This window comes from Dipodomys merriami, unplaced genomic scaffold (genome assembly GCF_024711535.1).
Source record: "Dipodomys merriami isolate MVZ:Mamm:240054 unplaced genomic scaffold, mDipMer1.0.p SCAF_6, whole genome shotgun sequence".
NCBI lineage: Eukaryota > Metazoa > Chordata > Mammalia > Rodentia > Heteromyidae > Dipodomys > Dipodomys merriami.
This window is the reverse complement of record NW_027206179.1, coordinates 14537562-14562075: the sequence shown is the minus strand read 5'-3', so window position 1 is coordinate 14562075 and position 24514 is coordinate 14537562. Positions and strand designations below refer to the sequence as shown.

At 45.6% G+C, this 24514-nt stretch overlaps 1 protein-coding gene across 1 annotated transcript in view; it reads left to right on the top strand.

The window, feature by feature from the left end:
• The first annotated feature begins 604 nt into the window (after positions 1 to 604).
• The window catches only part of Myo16 (myosin XVI), a 368989-nt gene continuing 345079 nt past the window's right edge, over positions 605 to 24514 (top strand). Inside the window, exon 1 of the mRNA XM_070003305.1 lies at positions 605 to 656. The gene's annotated coding sequence lies outside the window, so the exon portion shown is untranslated. The remainder of the gene's footprint in view (positions 657 to 24514) is intronic.

Below are 24514 nucleotides of genomic sequence, written 5' to 3'. Positions count from 1 at the left end.
CGCCCCTCCGGTTAGGGCTCAGGCAGAAGGCGGGCAGGGAAAGTCTGGAGAGGAAATCCATTCTTCCACTCGTTCTTCCACGTGGTTGCTGGAGCCAGACCCACGAAGGCGCGGCCTGGGGGGGGGGGGAGCGTGAGAAGGAGGGGCGGGGAGGCTGGGACAGGAGGTTGGGCAGGAGAGGCTGGGGAGGGGAGGCTGGGGAAGGTTGGGGAGGTGAGGCTGGGGGAGGCTGGACAGGAGGCTGGGGGGGGGGAGAGGCTGGGACAGGAGGCTGAGGCTGAAGACCCCGCCGCCACCATCCCAGACTAAAGGCGTGAAGAGGGGGACAGGGCACTCTGGGTGGGGCCGTGGGCGTGGTTATGGGCGTATCAGTGGGCGGGGCGCAGGGCGTGACTGGGCTGTGGGCGTGACTGTGGGTGGGGCCGTGTCGGGCTGGGTTTGTGGTCGCCGCGTCGCCGCGCTCCGGGTCCGCAGCGGCGGCAGCAGCGAGCTGCGACAGGCGGCACGGAGGTGCCCAGGTCCGTGACCCAGTTGGCCGGCCCGGGGCGCGTGGTGCCCGGGGCGCGGGACGGCCCGCACCGTCCCCGCCGCCGCTGCCAACGGCTCCTCTTCTCTCTGTGCCGCCGGGCGGCGATCCTGCGGACCGTGCGGAGCAGGTAGGCGGGGCAGACGGCGGGGCGGACGGCGGGGAACTCGGGCGGGCGCTGGCTGCTGCCCCGCGTCTCGGAGCCGTGCGGGGCGCGGCGGGGGCGGCCCGTCCCGCCCGGGGATGCGCGCTCCGGGGCTCAAAGCGCGGAGCCCCGCGCGGTGCCGGGGCGGCGGAGGCCAGGTTGCCACGGGAGACGCGGCCGCCGCCCCGGGCCGCGCGCGCTCGCCTCCCTGGCTGTGAGTGGAACGGAGCGCGGCTCGCGGAACAAAGATGCAGGCGAAGCGGCCCGGCTGCCGCCCAGCTCCGGCCCCCGGCCCCGGCCCCGGCCCGGCCATGCCGCCCCATTGTCTCCTGGGAAGCCGGTGCCGGCCGGGGCGCCGTGCTGGCTCTGGCGGTTACTCCCCCGTGGCTGGGTGAACGGAGGGGCGGGGGTCGGGCAGGGAAGGGATACCCCGGGTGCCCGGAACGCCCGTGGATGGAAACGGAGAATTTGGTGCTGGTGCTGCTGGTGCTCTCTGTGGGCAAGTGCTCGTACTTTGTCACTTTGAGCGAAGCAGATGCGCGCGTGGCTCTGTGCGCCCCGGCGGGAGTGAGGGGAGCGGCTGACTCCCGGTGCCAGCCCCTGGTCCCGGTGCTAGCGGGGAAGCCACTGCAGGACGGGGCGGGGCGGGGCCGGGGGGCGGGGCCGCTCCGAGCCAGCCAGGGCGCGAAGTGCTCCTCAACTTGGGAGTCCGCCCCTATTTGGGGCCGGGGCCACCGCGTCCTCGCGCGCGCGCGAGGGAGGAGCGCGCGCACGGTCGCGGGGCTGTGAGCGGCTCGCCCGGGCGTCCCCGCGGCTGTCCGATTCGAACCCGGTCGGGACTGGAACACCCAGGTCACCCCAGTGACCCGAGGACGGGAGTCGCCGGCCGGGCCCTGGTACTGCCCACCCAGCGCAGCCCATGCGCTCTCCCGGAGCTTCGGAGCGTGCTGGGCTCGCCACCGGGCGGACGCTGGTCTGGTCAGCGACCGTTTCTGTGCGAGCCCGGGCCCGAGAGGCGTGGATACCCGCGTGGGCAGCGGCCGACCCCCTCGCGCGTGCGTCCGACCGCCGCGAGCTGCGGGGTTCGCTGGTGTTTGGGGTGGGCGGGTTTTGGAGCCGGGGTTCGAGATCGGCACGAACGGGTCCCTGGGAATATTACACACGCCACAAAAGTGATCGGAGGGTGACGCGCACTCTCCTGCGCGAGAGACGCCATTCTGGGGACGCGCGGCGCTGGGCGGGCTCGCCGCGCCCCGGACGGTGCGGGCCGGGCTCGAACCCCGCGAACCCGCGAAGAGTAGACCCGCGGAGAGCGGACGGAGCCTCCGCGGGCCGTTATCATTCCACAGGCCTCCCCCCCGCCACCCGAGAGAGATGTTCAGGGACACAGGGCCGGGGGCACGGGCGTGACGTGCGGGCGGGCAGGGCAGGCTGCCCGGGTCCGTGGACAGTGTCTACAGGACACACACCCGCCCGCGGCAGGGTGCGCGTGCGCCCCGCGGAGACTGCAGGGGAGCGGAGCCTTGTCCTCCCCAGAAGCTGGAGAACCAAACCTGTTGGGTAAAACGTGTGATGCAAAGGGGATCCAAGTATAGGTGAGGTGTGCCCGCGGGGTTGCACGGAGTGGAGCACGCACGTGTTAAGACGCTGTGTGTGAGTGTGAATGTAAGTGTGTTTGAATATTTGTGAGTGTGTGTGAATATGAGTGTGTGTGTGCGCGCGCTGGAATGGCCCTGTCTGAGAACGCCGCCCCTTTCAAGTGGAGCCTGGCCTCCCCTGAACCCCTTGGCAATGCGTCCGCCCTTTCCCGGGGTCAGAATGGGGGTGCATCGGAACCCCACACCACTCTTGTCCACAGAGAAGAAAATGTCCCCTTAGAAAGGAACTTGGAAAGCCAGTGCTTCCAGTAACAAGGGAGGACAAAGGCCCGTGTGTGTGTGTGTGTGTGTGTGTGTGTGTGTGTGTATGTGTGTGTGTGTGTGTGTGTGTGTGTGTGTGTGTGTGTGTGAGAGAGAGAGAGAGAGAGAGAGAGAGAGAGAGAGAGAGAGAGAGAGAGAGAGAGAGAGAGAGAGAGAGAGACTGTTTTTTTTTTCTTTCCAATCATCACCTAGCCTGGCTCAGTGTCCCCTCAGAGGAGGGCAGGTGCCATCTCTCCCTTCTTCCTCAGCCCTTCTTCTGGCCCCTCCCCGTGTCTGGATTCTGCTGGGTGCTGTCATTGCTTAAGAGTCCCCTGCGGCTAGGGGTGTGTCACGAGCCCGAGAAAACCTGGGTGAAGACAAGCGGGTGTGTGTGTCTACACCACCGGAAAGCGGGCCAAAAGAGCAGGTGCTTGTCACCAGAAGGGAGGAGACAGACACATGGGCGGAGGTGCGCACCCTGGGAGCGAGGGAGAGCTTGGGACACCCGCGCATCACCCTGCCCTGGCTTGCTTTCCCGTCTAGGATCTCCTCTGGTGTGCACCCCTGCCCTGCGGGGCATTCAGCCAAGCTGCGGGCATCCCCTTCTGGAGCCCCCTTTCCAGCCTGTGCATACAGGTCCGGGCCCCACCCTCTCAGCGAAGCCCACTGGAGCGGTGCCCTGTTAGGTGCTCTCTCACCTGGGAATTAGGAGCTGCTTCTCCTTGCAGACCACGCTGCCTCCCCGCACAGGCTTTCAGACCTGGAGAACTCACCAGCCAAAGAGAGTCAAGGATTTCTACTCACCTTTTTTCTCTCAGGCCAAACAAGGATGGTTAGACAGATGAAAGCAATTGACAATATTAACAGTTCTATTCTAGTGTCTCATAGCTTGGTTTTGAGAAAGATATCGTGAACCTTTCAGAACTAAAGGAGGGATCCTCATTCTGCCAGCTTTGGCTTCCTTGGTAGTGCCTAGACAGGTTTTTCCCTATATCATCCTAGAATTAGAATCTGGTGCTTGGGTACAATGTGCTACAGGTGATCTTCATGAACTCTTCCGTTGACAACCACAGGCTCTGATCCTTTAAGCTCTCTCTCTCTCTCTCTCTGTCTCTCTCTCTGTCTCTCTGTCTCTCTCTCTCTCTCTCTCTCTCTCTCTCTCTCTCTCTCATATGCATATAGAAATCTTCAGTGACTACTTGAATTTTCTTCTTGTTACATTAACCAAGAAGACATCATGCTATTCATTTTAAGAAGTTTCTGTTCAACTGAATGAATGTATATAGAGACAAAATTCGGATATATATTCCAATAGTTTGTAGGCTTTCAGTGGCAGGATTATGTCTACTGATTCCTTTGTGTTTCTTTGCATGGGTAACTTTTGGAGCCAGTGACTTGTTAGGTAGTTAGGTTATGGATTTATAATAGGTCAGACACAACCATGTTTTAAAATATCTCTATTAAGATGGTCTCCCACCTCATTCAAGTGCATATCTCTGTCTTTCCAGCATGGCTTCTCCTTCCTCTTCTGCTCTGCATTCTCTTCTGTATTCTCAGGGTGGCCTTGCATGCTCTCTGTTCAGCTCTTTCTATGTTTTTTTTTTTTTTTTTAGGCCATGCTAGGGTTTAAACTCGGGGCCTTGCAGTTGCTAGACAGGCATGCTACCACCGAGCCATACATCCAGCCTCACTTTATTTTTAGATATGTTTGATTAACACAAGGAGGGCATTCACATCATGACCTGTCCATACATGCCTGCCATTTACCCCAATCAGATTCATCCCTTCAATGAACACTTTTTTCAACTGGCTATTTCTTAAACAGGGCCTTACTTCTGCCCGGGTGTCTTGAGTGACCACACTTAGGATGATAGACATGGACCGCCACACTTAGTTTCTTCTATTGAAATGGAGGCTGGATGACTTCTCCGCTTAGGCTTGGTTAGAACTGTGATCTTCCTGATTGCAGCCTGCTAAGTAGCTGTACCCAGCTATTTGCTGAAAAGTTGTTGCATGTGTATACCTGGCCTGGCCTTGAACTTTGATCCTCCTAATCTGAGCCTCCTAAATAGGATGATAGCATGCATTGCTGGTGCACTGGTGTCTGACTGCCTCTCCCACTTATTGCTACAGACTTTCCCGCTTCTCTACACCTAGCTAGCTGGCTGGCTTCTGCCTCCTCATCTCTAGACTATACCCACTTCTGAGCCCTGAGCCCTGTGGCTTTGCCTCTGGCTCTTCTGAACAGCACATGATTTCTGGTCTGGATTCTGATGCCCAGCACCCCATAAGCCTGTCCCTTTGTGCTTGTTTCTTGCCCACATGTCCCTTGTTCATCCATGCTCCCCTTTCCATCCCCTACTTAAAATTCCCATCACTCAGCAAGTCTTCACATTTATCTCATGAACATTGCTTGGATTAGTTTTCCCAGTTGTGAATTTCTATGGCTGCCCTCAACCCAAGTTCCATCAGCCTCTCGTCGAGGACAGGACCCCAATCCATCTTCCTGCCTTCGCCTGCCCCTGTGAATCCGGCAGGGTGATTTATCTTAGATGCAAATTTGGACAGGAGCCCACTTGCTGAATGAGCTTAAACGATGTGCCGTTGCCCACAGGGGGCCGTGCTGCTACTCTGCAGCAGGATGTCAAGTTCTTCAACCCCTGCTTTCTGTCCTCCCACCTTCCCTCTCCCCCATCCCATTGCTACCTCTGACAAGGAATTGTCTGGAGCCTTCCACGTAGAACTTGTCATCCCAGAGTAGATTGGCTTTGTCTGCACAGGAGTTTCTTCTGACTTCCTTCAGGTGGACTCAAACCTCGACCAATCACAGGGCTCCATAAACATTCCTCTTCTGACCTCTCTTGGCTGGGTGCATGACTGCCTGGAGGCCCCACAAGGCTCTGTTTAAATGCCCCCCACCGTTCTGCTCCGCTCTCACTCCTTTCTCATTCCTCTCTGGGAAAATGCTGACGATTGCCAGGGGTGCTTTTATTCATGACCTTTGACAGAGGGACCATTCTCTGCCTCCAGGTCTCCTGCATGCCCTATGTAGATTCCAGTTCTGTAGCTCCCCAAACACCTCTCTGTGGTGCTCCTCTCTCACTTCTGTTGGATCTCTCCCTCCTCACCACCTCACATCCTGCACGGCCTTCCTTCTCCCTGCCACAGACATCACCTGCTCATTTCACAGGAAGGGAAAAGAAAGCACAGGGAGTCTGCAAGATCTATCCAATTATGCTGCTATTCTTCAGGGTGGGCCAGATCTGCAGGAAGGTCTGATGGTTTGCTCCACAACTCCTTATGAAAAAGGAATTTTAAACCATGTAGTGGGAGCCATACATGAAACAGCAGGCCATACCCAGCCTGTCTCCCAATGGGAAGAAGCTCAGCCCATTGCTTACATATAAAAAATGATAGTTAGAAAAAAGGCCTCCAAACAAAGACTGTGTGAGCAAGTAAGTGTCATAGCACTTAAAGCAGTTGCTCTCTGGCCTTTGTAGAAAGTATTGACTAAGCCTCAATCCACATCAACAGTAGGAAAGTACTGTACATTTCGTATAATTTGTGTGTCCTGTGGTAATAATTGTACTACAAGAAATGAAAACGTGAACAAATAAAAACAAATATTTATTTAAAGAAATTTTAGAATAAAAGGCATTATAACTTATAAGGCGTTCCTGTAATTGATGTCATGTCTGTTTATTGAGTTTTGGACCTTATCATTATCCACAAATAGCTATTATAATAGGCACAATAACTTTTAGATTATGTACAATAAGTCTGTTAAATATAAATATAAATAAAATACAATATAATATGAATATTAAGTATAAATAAATACCTTATAAATAACTGTAGTAGGCACTTTGGCTAATATGTTTGCTGGAAGGTGTGGATGAGGGTGAACTTGATGTTCAACCTCTAATAAGAGAAATTGAATTACGCATAAGAACCAGCCTTTAAATTCTTTATTTTCTGTAACTCAAATGTAAAAAGCATTTTAATTTAATTTTTTTATTCCTGGAATTAGTGTTTTAAAATTAAGTCTGGGAGGTTAAAATCTCAAGAATGTGGCACTGCATGCCTTTAATGAGCATATTTGAAATATTAAATAATTCTTTTAAGAATGATAAATGTTACTCGGCCTACTCATTTTCTTTCTAATTTAGATTCTTGGCTATAAGCAGTTTAGTAATAGGTGTCTGGGAATTCCTGGGTAGAAAAGATTCCATGAGCTCCCAAATCTTCTTTAAAAGTCTATTAACATGTCTTTTATCTTTATTATTTGGAATAGAGAGCCATTAACTTCTACATTTATTTCAGTGATTTAAAACCAAAGGCAAGAGCAAGACAAAAGGAAAATAATCTGAGAAATGAAGACACTTAGAATGACTGCAGAGAAGATAATTTTATATTGCATAGGCTTGCTATTTTTATTTTACATTATGCAGAAACAAATGAATGCTTTTGGACTAAACTTAAGACTGGCTCCTTCTCAGGAAGGGTGTCTCCTGCAGGGAGAGCTATAGATGCTGAGCCAAAGATGCTCAAGGGTTTTGTCCCCTGCTAAACATTGAAACTGATACGGGGACAGCACATTGCAGTCTACTATCAGGTAGACAGTAAGGAGACCCACTTAAGGTGCTCAGTCACTGATCAGAATTCCCACTTCTCTAAGACAAGGAACTCCTGGGGGAATACCTTTCTAGGCCATGCCTGTGTGGTGTGGTGAGAAATGAAGGATGAAATGAGATAAGCATCTCAGGGCTGATCCTAAAAAGGCGCTCCATAGCATTTGCGTGGAAAACATTTTGGTGTAATTAAGACAGTTACTGAAGCTTAAAAAACCTTGAATCTCTTTCTAACCAGATGATCATTTTGAAGTCAAAACAAAGACAGGAAGTGTTCTTGATTCTAATTAGTAAATAATAACTTGTTGGTGACAGGTGACAGATGTCAGAAACTGATGATTCCACGTCTTTGTTTGAATTATGGGAAGACTGCTGCACAGCATAACACAGAAGACTGGGTTTTGAAAGATGAGGAGGTCAGATATTTAGAGCTCGGTGGACAGAAATTGTGAAATCTGACATGACACAGTGGAATGTGAGGCTTGATAAACCAACAGCCTCATGGTGACCCAGTCTTGTCTTGAAGAAGCAAAGGAAGTCCCGCAGAAATGCCATCGAACTTTCCAGGGCTCTCTTGTGAGGGGACATTCAGCAGGGACACAAGTAGAAGGAGCCCAGGCAAAGTGAAAAACAGGGTGAACAGGTCCGAGGGTGGGCACGTTTTATCACCAGTGGAGGCCTCAACTTGCTTAGGAAAATGCTGTGTCTCACACCCACGTGAGAAGAGCAAGCAGAAGCTAACCTCCGCCTCGCCCGATGACATAAAACATAGAAATGTTTTGAAAGCGATTTGACAATTATGTGATTTCAAAATGATTCACTGTCATGTCGGTCCTATTCTTCATCAAGACAGAACTCAAAAAAGTGAACAAGGAAAGGAATGAGAACTTTGACTTAAAGCCAAAGGCAGACTTGCAAACAAAAGTTCATCTCAAGTCTATCCCCAGAGCAGGATTCGAAAGAACTGCCAATGTCACTTTTCAAGTTCTATTGTTAATCTTTAGGACCTGAGGAAGAGTTATAGAAGTACCTAGAATTGCATAAAGAAGCATCCGAAGCTATCAATTAATGTTTATTTCTGTCAAGAAATAAATTTTGCATATTATGATCACCTAACAGGATTTCTAAGCCTTTACAACGTAAGGAATGGGGCTGGGAAGGTGGCTCAGTGGTAGAGTGCTTGCCTTGCATGTATGAGGCCCTGGGTTCTATTCTTCAGCACCACATAAGCAGAAAAAGCTGGAAGTGGTACTGTGGCTCAAGCGGTAGAGCGCTTCCCTTAAGCTGAAGAACTGAGGGTCAGCACCCATGCCCAGAGTTCAGGCCCCACTACCAACAAAATAAAAACCCAGAAAAACCCCAAACAAACAAACAAACAAAAATAAGGAACAAGAGTACTCCCCAAAGTAGTGTTTGGCAATGAAATAACTCAGTCTGAGGGGGACAAAGCCAGATAAAATTATTGCTACCATTTGCTCCTCTATGAGGCTGTGGTTTTTAATTAATACATTTCTAATGTTCTTAGATTCCAAGAATTTTTTCAAAAGTGTAAGTGTGGTTTGGGGTTTAGGGTTTTAATTGGTGTTTTATTTTCCTTTGTGTTGTTTTTAATGTGGAAAGGAACCAAAGCATAAAAATTTCCTTACAACAGTTTTTATTTAGTTAGTTTGTTCGTTTGTCAGTTGTGGAGCTGGAACTCAGGGCCTAGTGCTGTTGCTGAGCTCTTTTGCTCAAAGCTAAAGCTCTACCACTTTGTGCCACAGGGCCACATCTAGTTAGAGATAAGAGTCTCACAGACTTTCCTGCCTGGACTGGCTTAGAACCACGGTCCTCAGATCTCAGCCTCCTGAGTAGCTAGGATATAGGCGTGAGCCACCAGCACCAGGCCAACAGTTTTTACTTGGACAGAAATTATGTTAACTGCAGACACTGTTGTATGACAGAATTCCTCCTGCAAATTCAGTAAATGACCCAGCTTAACCACATTCTAATTTCTGTTTTCTGTGATTTGTCCACCGAAGGTCATGCTCATTCAGGACTTGTGGCTAGTGCAGGCTTATCTGACTATAACGTCCCCAGGGTCCATCTCCGAAGCATCTTGGAATACAAGATGTATCAGTTTTAAATCACTCCAGCATTTTAAAATAGTGAATGATACTCAACTGTGCACTTACCTACAGGTGTGCATACTCTATCTGTCTCTCTTATGCGCGCGCGTGCACACACACACACACACACACACACACACACACACTCATTCTCTCTGTCTCCGTCTCTTTCTCTCTCATATACACATCATCACATTTTCTTTATCCATTCACCCATTGATGGAAATTCAAGTTCTGTAAATGTTCTCCTTGATTATTGTAAATCATGCTGGAATAAACTGCAAATGTGTGTGACTAACCCTCTCATACTTGGCTCTTTTGGATCTACACCCAGGAATGGACCTACAGGGTGACATGCTGCTTTCACTCTTACAATGTCTGGGAGCCTCCATCCTGTCCCCACAGGGGCCTGCTGTGTCACGGTCCCCCCATTTCTACCTTCTCAATCATGCTTGATCAGTTTGGGGGTTTGAAAGGAGCTATCCTAACAGAGGTGCGTACCTTTGCTGCTGTTGCTCCCACGTTCTGTGCTGTAGGTCTGGGTCTTGCTGATTTTCCCATATGTTTCCTGCTAGTGATTTTATATAGTTTGAAGTCCTAAGGTTATATTCTTCTCCTCTTGAATTCTTTTTGTGTATGCAATAAGGTAAGGAAGAATCCAAGTCCATTCTTTTGCATGTAGATATCCAGCCTCACACCATTTGTGAGGAGACTGCCCTTCTCTGGGATGGAGACTTGGGCCCTCGTTGAGGAGTATTTGCATAAGTGCACAGAGGTAGTTATCTTCTGGGTTGTCATTTGTGTTAACTTGGCCTGCAAGACTGTGCTTATACCACTGCCCCCCGTGCAGATGAGTGTAGCTTGTATCATGTTACTGTCATAAAGTTTCAGGATTCAACACTGGTTCATTTTTCTTTGGCGCCATTTTGCATATTTTGGGTACTTTGAGATTTCAGAAGAATTTTAGAATTGTTTTCCATTTGTTCTTTTGGTTCTTTGTGGGCTTTTTTTTTTTTTTGTCAGTTGTGGAGCTTGAACTGGGCCTGGGCGCTGTCTCAGATCTTCAACTCAAGGCCAGTGCTCTACCACTTGAGTCATAACACCATTTTTGGTTTTCTGGTGGTTAGTTGGAGATAAGAGTTTCATGGCTTTTTCTGCCCAGGCTGGCTTTGAACCGTGATCCTCAGATCTCAGCCTCCTGAGTAGCTAGGATTATAGGTGTGAGCCACTGGTGCTCTGCTTTTTTCTTTTATTTACTTTTTTATTTATATGTTTATTTCTTTTGGCTTTTGAGATAAGATCTCACTCTATAGCCCAGAATGGCCTTGAACTTGTAGTCCTCTGTCTCTGTTTTCCAAGTGTTGAGATTATAGGCCTATACCAACGCTGGGTTGGATTTTTACATATGGAATCGTATTCTTCAACTTCAGAATTTAGATTTGGCTCTTTCTTTAAAGTTTTTAGAATTAGTTTCTGGAGATTAGTTATGTTGTTTTCTTTGAGCCACATCTCTGTTTCTTTGCATACATTATAGTTTCCTTCCTTCCCATCCTCCTTTGTTCCCTCTCTCCTTCCTTCTTCTCTTCCTCTCTTCTTTCCTCTCTCTCTCTCCTTCCTTCCTTCCCTCTCATCCTTCCCTCTCATCTTCCCTTCTTGCTCCCTCTTCTCTTCCCTCCCTCCCTTCTTTTTCTCCCTCCCTCCCTTCCTTTCTTTCTTCCTTTCTTCCTTCCTTCCTTCCTTCCTACCTACCTTTCTTCCTCCCTCCCTTTCTCCCTCCCTCCCTCCCTCCCTCCCTTCCTTCCTTCCTTCCTTCCTTCCTTCCTTCCTTCCTTCCTTCCTTCCTTCCTTCCTTCCTTCCTTTCTCCCTTCTCCCTTCCTCCTTTCTTTCCATTTCTCGATCTCTTCTTCCCTCCCTCCTTCCCTCTCTCCATTCTATGATTTTCAGTTTTTACCAGTTGATTTCCTGCAGAGGAAGACCTTCACTCAAAATTCTTGGAGCCTGTCCAACTCTTTTTAAAAATGATACATTCCTCCACGCGTGTCATTCCCCATCAAAAATGTTTGAGTATTTCTTTTTCTGGAGAATGTAATCTTTCCCTGTGGTGATTATCTATTGTACTTCAGGTTTTCTTCTGGTGCTACAATAAAAATCAAGCCAGCTGTTTTAGTCTTAGTAGCCCTCAGAGATCCAGAGCAATCTAGTTTTGTTAGGCTTCAAGTTAGAAGAGAGAGAGGGGGGAGAGAGAGAGAGAGGGAGGGAGGGAGGAAGGGAGGGTGGGAGAGAGAGAGAGAGAGAGAGAGAGAGAGAGAGAGAGAGAGAGAACACACTGTCTCAGTTATCCTCTGATTCATGGGTGGATTCAGAGTACTCTCTTCTCTTCCCTTCTTGGAGGAGAAGCTGAGCCATACCATTCAGTGCTGAGCTAGACCAGTTTGAGAGGGGTGACATAAGCAGAATGTTAGGTTTTCCGTACCCATTGCTAAACACTTGTTTTGGCTTGTATTCACCTGCTATTCTGAAGTGTCATAACAAGTTCCCAGAGTCTTCATGAAGGCATACACAGAGAAATCTTGGTACTCTTTAAAATACGCTATTCATTCTGATGGAGGCATAGAATTCCATTGTGTATATATACCACATTTTCTTGATCCATTCATCTACTGAGGGGCATCTGGGTTGGTTCCTTTCCCCATTTGTTAGGAAATGGAAAGGTTTGGAAAAAATTATATTAAGTGAAGTAAGCCAGGCCCAAAGAAGCATAGGTCCCATGGTTTCCCTTATTTGCAATATCTAGTATAGGTATGAGTCAAGCAGAAAAGGTCAGATAATGTGATGTTAGGAAAATGAACCCTTAAATATGTATTTTAATATTTTCGTTTCTTTCATGCATGTGTTTCTAACGCATTTATAAGATGATTTCTTTGTTGCTTTGTATGTCCCTCCCCCACAGTGTAACCCCCGCTTTCACTATATTTGATGTCAGTATAACATGTGGAGGAGATGGGGACAAACAAGTCGTTTAAGGATTCAGGTGGACCTGTTGCAACAATGAGAAGTACAAAATGTCATGTCAAAACCAGCTTTACAATGTCGATGTGGGGGGGGGGGAGGGGGGTACAATTGGGTGGGGGGAGGGGGGTAAAATTGGGTGGGGGGAGGGGGGAGGCGGGGAAGGGAAGTGAAGGGTAAACAAAGGAGGAGGCTGCAATGCTTGGTAAGAAATGTATGCATTATCCTGCCCATGTAATTGTAGCCCCCCTGTACAGTATGTTCTCAAATAAAATAAAATACAATTAAAAAATAAATAAATAAAATACGCTATTCAAAGCAATTTCTTTTCGAAGAATTTAGTCTTAAATCATAGCTTCCATTTACAACGTGGGACGTGACATAGACTCCAGTTTTCCACACAAATAATTTCTGTTTGTAAAAAGGATAAAGTTGCACAAAGAAAAAAGTGATTCATAAGGACAGTTGGTCCTGATCGCATGCCGTAGGGAGCAAGTGCTAATGCTGGCCCTCTGTAACAGTACAGAAGACTGCATTCCAAACAACTGACTGGTAGAAGAATGCAATGAAGCCTGCTGGGAGGGGGGGTTATTTAAGAAAACAAGAATAACTGAACTCAAGGTTCTTTATAAATTCAATGTTCACTTTAAATTTCTAAGATTTAAATTTACATAATATCTATTATATAAATTAAAAATACCTCTTGGGCCTGAAAATGTATAGACACTTGGTGACAGGTTTTTCAAACCAGAGAATGAGAGAGGGGAGGAGAGAGAGAGAAAGAGAAAGAGAGAGAGAGAGAGAGAGAGAGAGAGAGAGAGAGAGAGAGGTTAATCTGAAGCTCCTTGGAATACATGCTGTTTGTAACATTGTTGAAGAAAATAGCAAAAGGCCAGTATGTTGATATTTTAACATGTTTCAGGTGAGCAATAGTAAAATCATCATCTGAAAAATTTCATTTCAACTCTTGATTATCTCCCTGGAGGCTGGAAGTCCAGATTCCACACAGGTGAGCGCGGGAGAGATTAATCTTGCAGAGCAGATGGCTGTAGGTCCATCGCCAATAGCAATTTGTAATACACCAATGGGAGGGTAGTGAAGCCAGCTCTCTGTGGAGTGCAGCCTGCTTCATGAGACAACAGGCTGGTGACTTTCTCGACAGGGGAGAAAAGCGACCAGGCTGAAGGGTAGTTTCTCTTTCCTGCTAGTATTTCAGGAACTTACTTCATTTGTTCTCTTCCTTGTGAAGGAACTGTATACATAAGTAAATTGTGACTTAAGTGAACATCACCCGTAAGCAGTAGGAGGATGGTGTGATGGAGAAAAATGGAAAAAAAATTGTACTTAGCTAAATATAAGCAAAATGCAACACACACACACATGTGCGCACACACCTTGCAGGAAAAAAATCAGACTTAAACCCAAAGGCCAAATGTTTCCTTAAGAGCTTACAAAAGCGATCTCAGGATCAGGAATAGACACAGTGTGAAGCTAACAATGGAGAGCCAGATTGTCAATATCCTGAGGAATGTGCTTCTGGCTCCCATTCACCGTAAAAGATAATGAAATCCACTAAATGTGTTTGCAAAGGTAGAGGAGGAGGACTGGGAAGAGTGGAGGGGTGAATTCACCCAGGGTTCACTGTGGACAGAGACAGAAATCTCACAGTGAAGCTCCTCATATTAAAAGCATATGTTAGTTAATTCACAAGAAAACTTGAAAAAGAAAAAGCAAAAAAGAAAAAGAAAATTGGAACTGTGAATACTGATGATATATATATATATATATATATTAGATAGTAGTCAGTGTCTCCACTGTACATATGAATTTATTATAATTTTAACACCTTGCTAGTAAACTTCTCATTTGGAGCTATAAGTAATCTTAAATTCTGAATTAGAACAATCTAATATAATTGGTATTTGTCAGTGATAAAATTGTATAGAAATAAAATCTGACAATCTGTTGGGAGTTGGTGGCTCACGCCTGTAATCTAGCTACTCAGGAGGCTGAGAGCTGAGGATCATGGTTCAAAGCTAGCCTGGGCAAGAAAAGTCTGTGAGATCTTATCTCCAGTGAACCACCAGAAAACCAGGAGTGGTGCTGTGGCTCAAGTGGCAGAGCGCTTGCCTTGAGCTGAAGAGCTGAGGGACAGCACCCAGACCAGAATTCCAGCCCCATGACCAACCAAAACAAAACAAAACAAAAAAAAACCTGACAATCCAAACCATTTTTTAAAAATTCATTAAATTATAATACATATGTAAATTCTCTTTAGTCTTAGATACATTTATGTCGATAAACATTCAACTTTCTCTAGTGTGGTTAATGACAATTTGAAGGTGGGTAATGGCATTTCAGTAGAATCATTTCAATAACATCAAAGTGTGAATTATGAGACAAGAAGCCATTACAGTGATAAGGCTGCTCCTCCTGTGTGAGGGCGGTTGGCTACATCGGGCAGTGAGGTCGAGTTCCAGAGTGCCAGGGTAATTCCTAGCTTTGATATGTGCGTTTCTTCCCCATTCTCCATCGCTGTTGGTGCCTTCATTTTTTCCCTTCTTTTCTCTCTCCATTTTCACCTTCCTTTCTTTCCCTCCTTGGCTTCTTACATTTTGTTTCTTGCCTTCTTTCTTTGATCCAAATCTCATAGAGAGCTGTGGAGCTAGCTAGGAGGAAGAAGCAGGGCCAGGCATGTTCTCTGACCTTCTGGAATACAGTTGAGCTAGAGAAAGGGGAACGTAGTGTGTCAAACAGGAGAGACAGGTGGTGTGCCACTGGTGTCTGACCACCTGTCCTCTGAAGTATAGCCCACTGGATGTCCAGAAGCCAGGAACAGACAGACAGACAGACAGACAGACAGACCAATGAGATGTCTGGAAGCCAGGAAGAGACAGACAGGCAGAAAGACCAGTGCTAGAAGGGCAGAGGTGGGACTTCAGGGGTGTGCTGGCTCACGGGAATAACTAACAGCTGATACAGCTCAGTTGTGTATAAGACTACATAGAAGACTGCAATTTATTAAGCTGTGTGTGTGTGTGTGTGTGTGTGTGTGTGTGTGTGTGTGATCTGAGGGTTTGAACTCAGGCCTGGACGCTGTCCCTGAGCTCTTTTGGCTCAAGGCTAGCACTCTACCTCTTTGAGCCACAGCTCAAAGTTTTCTGGTGGTTAATTAGGGAGAAGAATCTCATGGACTTTCCTGCCCAGGCTGCTTCAAACTGTGATCCTCAGATCTCAGCCTCCTGAATAGCTAGGATTCCAGGTGTGAGCCACTGATGCCTGCTTATTTTTAAACATTTTTAATATTTGTGTCGAGTAAAAACACAAACATAAAAATAATAAATGATTGCAGCTTTTAAAATGGATTCCGGCTTATTCTAATTACCTGCGAAGTCTATTTGCAGCCTAGTTATCTGCTAGAGAAGAGCTTTCTTTTTCTTTTTAAATTCCTTCATTGCAAACTTAATTGGCTGTAATATAAATGCATTAAATGTCTGCTTGCTACTTTTTCTCATCACCTTTTGGGCAGCTTCTTGGTAAACAGCGCTATTCACATGAAAACTGCCCTCTTTGTCTTTGATAATCTTCCTTTGAACCTGACACTTGGGACCTGATGCTATTTCACTTATAAATGTAATTATAGTTAATGGTCTGTTTTGTAAATACGATGGTTTTTCCTTTCTGTGAGGTTAGTCAACTGAGTCTGAATGTAGGAAACATAAAATAAATGTCAGCATTAGATAGGTCAGACATGTTTCTTTTATTGTATACATCTTATAATTAATTTTAACTTTAATAAGGTTTAAGCATTATCAATTTCAAGCCATTCACATGTAATTTACTTTATGTAAACACTCATGAATCTTTTTTTTTCTATAATTTTTCCCAATCTTTCTTGCTAATAGATGGTTTCTGGTGCTGTGTACAAATACTGTTTAATGGACAGTTATTATTTTCAAAGCATAAAATCAAAGTCAAAGTCATGAAGAAAGCTTGAAAAATAAAATCTACTACAAAGACTATTTAAACAACAACCTATGGACTGCTGGAAAACACGTTTTCAGCATAGTCAGACACAACAGAACTGGTAAACTCTTGTAGACTTACAAATCATGAAGAGAGGACTCCTGTGAATTGTCTGATTCAAATCACATTCAGCAAAGCAAACCTCTGGCAAGTCTATTTCTATTTGTTTACTGAATGAATGAATGAATGAACACACATGGCTATCTAAATAAATTTCATTTAACATCTGCCACTTTTGTTCGCATTTACATTTTAAGTTATAACCCACAACAGAATCCAGATCTGATATCCTTAAACTTCTAAGAAATTTCCAAAAATCTAATTGTTCATGGGTATATGAACTTTCTAAGGCTGCTGTAACAACTTACCACAAACCAAGTGAGTGGCTTCAGAAACACAAATTTATTGTTTCACAGTTGTGGAAGTTAGATAGAGGTCCAAGAAGAAGCAGAGACAGTTTCTCCTGACAAAATAAAGGAGAGTCTGCTACTCATGGTTAGCTGGAAACTTGGGTGTTTCTTGGCCTGTAGAACCCTGTAGAACTTCTTGTGTGGCGTTTCTGTACCCACATTTCCCTTCCAGTAAGGACACAGTCATGTTTAACTAGAACCCAGATCAGTAAGCTTGTCTTAACTACTTCAACAATCCTGTGTCCTTGTACGTTCAAACCATGGGGTACTGGAAGTGGAATCTTCCACATAAAAAGTAGGGACAAGGGAAAACAATTCAACTCCTGATGGTGAGTCTCAAACTAAGATCCCCAAACATAGGAGACAAAGACAGGATTAGATCAAATATGGGACATGAGGCATATTCTGACTTAGTTAAATGGATGCAAGGATGGAGGTGATTTAGGTGCAGTGGTGGTCATGATGAAAATGTGAGCATGTTGGGCTGCGGAAAGCCAAGGGTAGTTCAAGGAGATAGGCTTTGAGAGCCCAGGAGAGTGAGGAGACGATCCAGTAAAGGACAATCTCAAGTCAGCCTCTCTACAAAGAAATGACCATCAGCATAGTCTAGAGAGAAGCCATTCATGGGGCCAGTGGGTCTAATGTTTCCTGCCTTCTTCAGCCAGGGCTCATTCTTACTTCATGACCTGTGGAACATTCCCAGAGGGGTCTGAACTTACCTTCCTGCCTTTGTCATGGCTAATGAGCCATCCTCACATCACTCCCTAATTCACTTCTGTAGTCACAGCTTGGCTGTTGTTCCTCAGATCTGAAACTTTCCATGCCTTCCCCTTACCTATCTGTTTCTTCAACTTCACACTGCAGTGCAGTATTTTCCTAACCCACCCTCCATCTTTGTTTCTCATGTGGACGTAGAGTAGGGTTCAAGAAATTCCAAGTCTGTGGCCGACTTTAGAGTTCCTGTGGTCCAAGCCTTTACTCATGTGTGTGTGTGTATGAACGAGTATAGGTCCCAGAGCAGAGTTTCTCATAGGGAGTGAGCCATTCAGAGGTCTTGGCATCCTGTGAATGAGGGCTGGGAGGGCTCGGTGTCCACAAATTTGCTTATCTCAACGCATTTTTGCTTCAAAAATAACATTACTTCCTCTGTGCACAGGAAGCAGCAAGGGTGGTAGTAATTGCTTTCATCTGCCAATTTTGGAATGTTCCAGAAAAATGCAGAGTGGGGCCCCGATTAGCATCCAGACATCCGAGCCAGGATCTTCTCACCTCATCACTGCTGACGTTCTGAGCCAGATAACACTCACTGCGGATGCTGTTCCATGCTTCCGGCCACGGCACGAGGTTCTACAAATTGCAACCTCCCTCTCCCCCTCCAAGTTTGACAGCTTCAGCTGACTTTGGGCATTGCCAGAATGTTTAGGTAGCAAAACTGCCTAAAGCTGAAAAACATGGATGTGGACATTACCACCAACTCTGAAATCTTATTTTCTACCCCGAGTGACCACATGATTTGTGTGTCACTGTGTGATTGTCTCATGTGCCTGGTCAGCTTATTAACTTCCCAAGGCTGCTTTCATGAGCCCCCTGAAAATGAAAGCCGTGCATTTAGGGGATCTTGAATGATTCACTTAGCTTGTCCAGAAAGTTTTCATTACGCCTGCTCCTGGTACACACATTTTCTGAAGGTCTTGCTTGAGCAAACAGTAACAGCAGACGGGGCTGCTCAGTGCTGCTGGTTTGGATTTTTTAAGGCGGGGCTTGGGGAAGAAACAGCAGCCACCAGCTGGCAAGTGCAGAATTCATCACAGATTGCTTCCCTCAAAGCCACACACATGGACCACCACTGCCCCTGACCAGAGCAGCTGCTCTGTTCCCACAGCACCCTATGCGACTGGACACATACTTTATTCTTTCCCCTCCCCCCCAAAGCATATGGTGCAGTTTGGGGAGGTTTAGAAACTAGAAGCTTTGTTACAGATGCCACGTTTGAGGTCAGCTCTATATGTGTTGTGCTCTTAGGTAACGAGACTTGAATTTATTAATTTGTTAACATTTTACTCATACTTGAATTTTTGCTATATAAAAAAATAGATAAACCTGCTTCAAAATGTGCCAGCTTCAAATCACAAACAGTACTTGTGACTTAAAAGTCGGAAGCCTGTAGAGGAGTAAGGAATGGTTTTTATCACGGACTTGCAAAACAACGACCCTGATAATATTTAAATGGAAAAAAAAATAACCATGTTGCATTCATCACAACAATTTTGTGAGGAGCCTTTCCCCTTCAAATTTACCAGTTTTTTTCAAATTTTATGGAAATAAAGCTTTTTGTTTAAAAAAAATGCTATGTCGAAGACCAAACTTTACAACTTTGTATGTGTGGGGCGGTAGTCGTAGAGATAGGAGGGCGGGATGGTAAGGGAAAAACAAAGGAGAAAGCAACAATGCTTGATAAGAAATGTACTCATTACCTTGCTCATGTAATTGTAACCCCTCTGTACCATATTTTCACAATAAAAAAACTTATTAATAAAAAACATGCAGATGGGTAAGACACTTTGGATCGTTACTGAACTTATATTGCTATGGTTATAGCCTTTATACTGGAGATAGTTTTAGATAATAAAGTTGATTGCTTAAGAATTACGTTTACAAGTTAGTTTTAACTCTTCCTTACTTCTCAACCTAAATTTGAACTTGGGTCAGAATATGTAGGTGATGAATGTACTGACTCTCCTGTGAATAGTCTATATCCACCCGCATTGCTGGTTCTACTATGCATTGCACATTTTTAGAAGATCTTCCTCTTTTTTTTTTTCCCAGAAGAAGCAGAGTGGTGTCCCAGTTACAAGTGCAGACCTGTAGACAAATGACTGGGTTTGGATCTGAGCCGAACAATGGATTCATCTTGGAAAAGCTTTTCTTATTCTCTTACTCACACACAAGGTCAGGTCATTAAATTTGGATGGTGTTACAAAACTCTGTGAAATCACAGATGGAGAGATAATTACCAGGAGGTTGGTGCATAAAATCCACCTTTGATGACAAGATGGCTCATAACTCTGTGTAAATAAGCCCAGATTTCCACGGCACATTTCTGGTAAATGTAGATTTTAACAGGAAGCAGTGACAAACACAGTATGCAGCACTTTAATACCACAGTGGTTATAGAAAAGCATAAGGGTTTGTTGTGGTGGTGGTTGTTTGTTGTGCTGAGCAAACAAGAAAAAAAGTTTTTCTAGAAACTCAGGTTTCTAATGAAAAGATGCCGATTAAGTATAGAGACCGAGTAAGTTTGGTGATTGTGACTAAGCTCACTTCACAAAACCGGTCCCCATGTTTAAGAGGATGTGCTATGTGAGCCTGAGTCCCTGCTTTAGCAGCTCCCTGCTCTTTGCAGGTTTTCTTGTTGAACTGTGGATTAAGGCTTGACAGCCGAGGGCTTCAGTTTAGTTTTCAGAAAAGGGTGCATCAAAGAACAGGAGCAGGGTGGGGGGAAGGAGGCCTTACAATTTTCTACTTCAAGAGACTCTCCTTAAACAAATCATTTCACACAGATTCCCGCTGTGCCCTAAATTCGGTGGCCTGCGAGCTGTATTGTAGGTAGGTGACAATAGGGTGTAGCACAATGGTGTGTGACACCTCTGTGGCCGTAGAGTGTACCAAGAGAGGTGTCTCTGAAAGGGCTGCTTTTGTAACTTCCTCATTTCATTTGTGAGGATTATTAGAATAGGAAACTGGAGCTCAGCAGTAACCCGGCTTGGCTGACTGACCTTGGTTTAGAAATGCTCTTTTACCGTTCAGCTTTCCATCACCTCCGAGTTGGTGCCAAGGAAAGGGCTCTCAGGAAATAAGGGTGTTTTTTTCCCTATTCAGTCAGACTTATAAAACTAGCCCTTGGCACCCATGAGCCACCTGCCCACAGCGACGGTTCTTCTCAGCTCTCCCAGTGACCCCAGTCCATCACGTCTGACGCCTGAAAAATTGGTAGACTCACCCATAGCCATGCATTCATTGAAACTCCAGGGTGGGGGATGGGGTGAACAAGACAAGAATCCACTGGGAAAGCTTGCTCATGGGCGATCTTCTTAGCAATTCAGTGGAACAGGCGTCTAATGGAACGAGCCAGCACTCATCTTGACTGGCTGGACAGCATTCGGTGTTTGGGACAGGGAGAGTGTTGTGGTTAAGATGAGAATGAGGATCCCAGACTTCACAGGTGACCAGATGGCACACCTTCAGGGGGTGCATCGGGATCTGAGGGCATCATTTGGAACAACAAACCTGAGGTTCTATGCCAAGAATAGGATAAGACAACATCACAGCGAGGAGACATGGAGCTATTTGGCCTGAATAAATACAGCAGGACTTCCCGTGCTTGCTCTTGTGTTAGCTAGAGAACGCTGGATTCCCCGGATGAGATGCCAATGTGTATGTAGGTGGGGGGGTCTTTCCTTTTTTTTTTGTTTCATTTTATTTGATTATTTCATTTCTTCTTTTTTCCATCTTGTTTCTTTTCTTTTCTCTTCTTTTATTCTTTACCTCTTCTCTCCCTCTTGGTTTCTTTCTAAGAAAGAGAAATTGTGAACTTGAAAGGAAGGCAAAGTCAAAGTTCAGACAAATAAAACACCAGGAGGTGGGTACTTGAAAGGGGTTGGGTGGGGTCAAAGGGAAAGAGGTAGAGGAAGGAGTGGAGAAGAGGCTGAGAATGCAGTCAAGAATTCAATGTATAGCCTGCAAAATGGAGAATATTGAAAGGGGTGACATTGATCAAGATACATTGTGTTCATAAACTGCTTTGTACAACTACATAAAGATAAGAATATATATGTGTATATATACATATATATACATACATACATACATACATGCATACATTCATGCATACAAAAAGGAAAATAAGGCAAAAGAAGGTGGAGAGAGGACAGTAAGCCAGTGAATGGTTTAATCCAGTCTCATGTTTGGAGTCCCAGTTTCAGAAAACATTTCTTTTTTATTTCCCCTTGCATGTCTCTCTTTGTTACCAAATCTCTCAATACCATTTTCTCTAGAAAGTCTTTTTTTCTAACTTGCCCCAGCTCAGAATAATTTTGTCACTTTCAAATCCCAGTGCTGTCCGTCATTTTTCCTTTCCCTTTGTTATTGTTATCATAAACATTTCCTCACCTGCTTTGCTCTGGCCTGTGTCTCCTCTCTCTCGTTAATCACTAGAGTAATAGGGAATTCAGGACAGGAGAGTTTTATAATCTCTTTTGTGTTTCAGCCCTAACATCACCTTTAACTTGAAAGTCAAAGAACTGAGAAGATAGATCACCAGGAGGGGAGAGCACTAAGGGAAGAAGAACAGGAATTGCCATTGGCCAGCATCCTTCATGAGAACCCGGCAGGGCCAGAAACACTGAGCACAGCTCTTCCTTTGGGCAGGAACATGTGATTTCTTGTTCCCTAGCATTCAACCTGTAGTTATAGCACACAAGTTTATGTATAGATTGGATGAAAAACATCTCTCAGCACTCTGTTACAACCTTGGCGTTTGCCCAGGCCAGACACCAGTTCTAAGCTTGGACCTGAACTTGGTATCTGTGAGTGTTTGACTTAGATTTGAGAAAGGGTACTTGCATCTTTTTTTTAAAAGTTCTCTCAAGTCACTAATGTGTGCAGTGAAGACATTGGTCTTGCAGTAGAAGGTATAAGGGCACAGGAAATGGTGAAGTTCAGGACGAGGATGAGGAGCAGCACAGATTAGAGGGTGATGGTTGAGAAGGTGCAGCGGTGGTGGTGGGCAGTGAAGGAAGAGACGGTGGTGGAGATGGAGATGATGATGGTGGACAGGATGGTGCAGGAAATAGTGAAGATCGTGAGAAACATGAGGTATAAAATGGTGGCTCATGCCTGTAATCCCAGCTACTCAGGAGGCTGAGATCTGAGGCCTGAGCCTAGGCAGGCAAGTCCATGAGACTCTTAATTCCAATAAACTACTCAGGAAAAAGCTGGAAGTGGTGCTGTGGTTTAAATGGCAGAACACTTGCCTTGAGCAAAAAAATAGTTCTGGGCCAGTGTTGAAGCCTGAATTCAAGTCCCAGAACTGGCAAAAAAAAAAAAAAAACACCACCATATGGTGCTGATAATTAGTGGTTGAAGATGATTGTAAAGGTGATGATGATGGAGGTTCTGAGAAGGGTAATGTGGAAGATGGTATTAGAGATGGCGTTGATTACCATGGACAGGCTATATGGAAGACAATGGTGAGATGGTCGTAGTAGTGACTGTAGTGAACAGAATGAATGTAGAAGGTGGTTGTAGAGACAGTGAGGATGGTGTGGTCAGGATGGTGAAGGTGAAATGATGATGGTGATAGTAATGAGATGGTGATGATGGTGGTGGGCAGGATGGTGAAGGTGGTGGTGGTGATGATGATGATAATGGTGATGGTAGGCAGGATAGTGTAGAAGCCGGCGATAATTGTGATGATGGTGATGGTGATGATGGCCAGAGGGATGATGGTGGTGGTGGGCAGGATATTGTAGAAACAACTGTGAAGGTGGTGATGGTGGTGGTAGTGATGGTGGTAGTGGTGATGATGAAGATGATGGTAAACCCAATAAATGCCTCAGCTGCCCACTTCAGTCTCCAGGGCTCCAGATGAGTAGTGAGATTTCCTCAGCACTCACCAATTGTACTTTCATGTGGGTAGGAATTAGTCAAATCGGATGTGCCCCGATTTGTGCTCTCAGTGTGTGTGTGGGGGGCGGGGGTGGTCAGATCCTCCCCTGGGGTAAGGCGTGGTGCCAGGGAACAGCAGCTGAAAGATTCAGTGACACGCTGCACTTCTTTCATAGATGTCCTTGTCTCTTGGTGGGTTGCAATGCTTTTATAAGGCCGGGACAAAACAGAAGCAAGTGGTTTGCAAGGAGGTGCCATCTTACCTCGAAAAATGTACAAATGCCAAAATAAAAAGTTGAAATTTAATAATCACATCTATAGCCTTTGCCAGTTCCTAAACGTGGTTGTTTGCCTGGCATGAGAAGTATCAAGTAAGCAGAACACAAGAGAGAGGTACAGAACAGGAAAGAAAAAATGCACCATGGGCAGTCGGGGTTTTGTTTAGAGATCTACCTGTCTTCCCTACCAAATAGCATGGTTTGTATGCATTTGCTGTAACTCTGCTTCATCGTCATTCTCTGTTGCCATCCTATTTGAATATGTAAATAATCACGCTTTTAAAGATATCTCCTCTGTTTCAAGAGGACTTTTAAAAGGGCTAAATGATCTCTTATCTCCTCGAGTGCCCTTGGAGATATGTGTGAGTGTGTGTGCGCATGTGTATGTGCCCGTCTTAACATCCACACACTTCATCAGCAGTGTTGCACAGGACAAATTGTTCGAGAAGGTAATGCATCAGAATACCTCCCACATGACAGAGCTCCTCTCGGTCACACGCCTCCTAACACAGGAACCGGTGTAGAAAAGGATTGTTTCCGCTGGCTGGGAATAGCCTTGGATATCTGTCTTTCCCTTTGCAAAGATTAAATGATAAAATGTGACGATTACTTATTGGTTCCAATTTATTTACTGTCAGCTGGCTTTGTTTGGTCAGACTTTACATTCTCCCCACATAGCTACCTAGCCACGCTGGTACATTCAAAGGACAAACATTTCCAGACCTGTGTAGTTGTACATTTGGATACATGTATGTTGTAAATTCAAAGTTACATGCCAATCTAGAATTCTACAGCTATGCACAGGAAAATCAACAC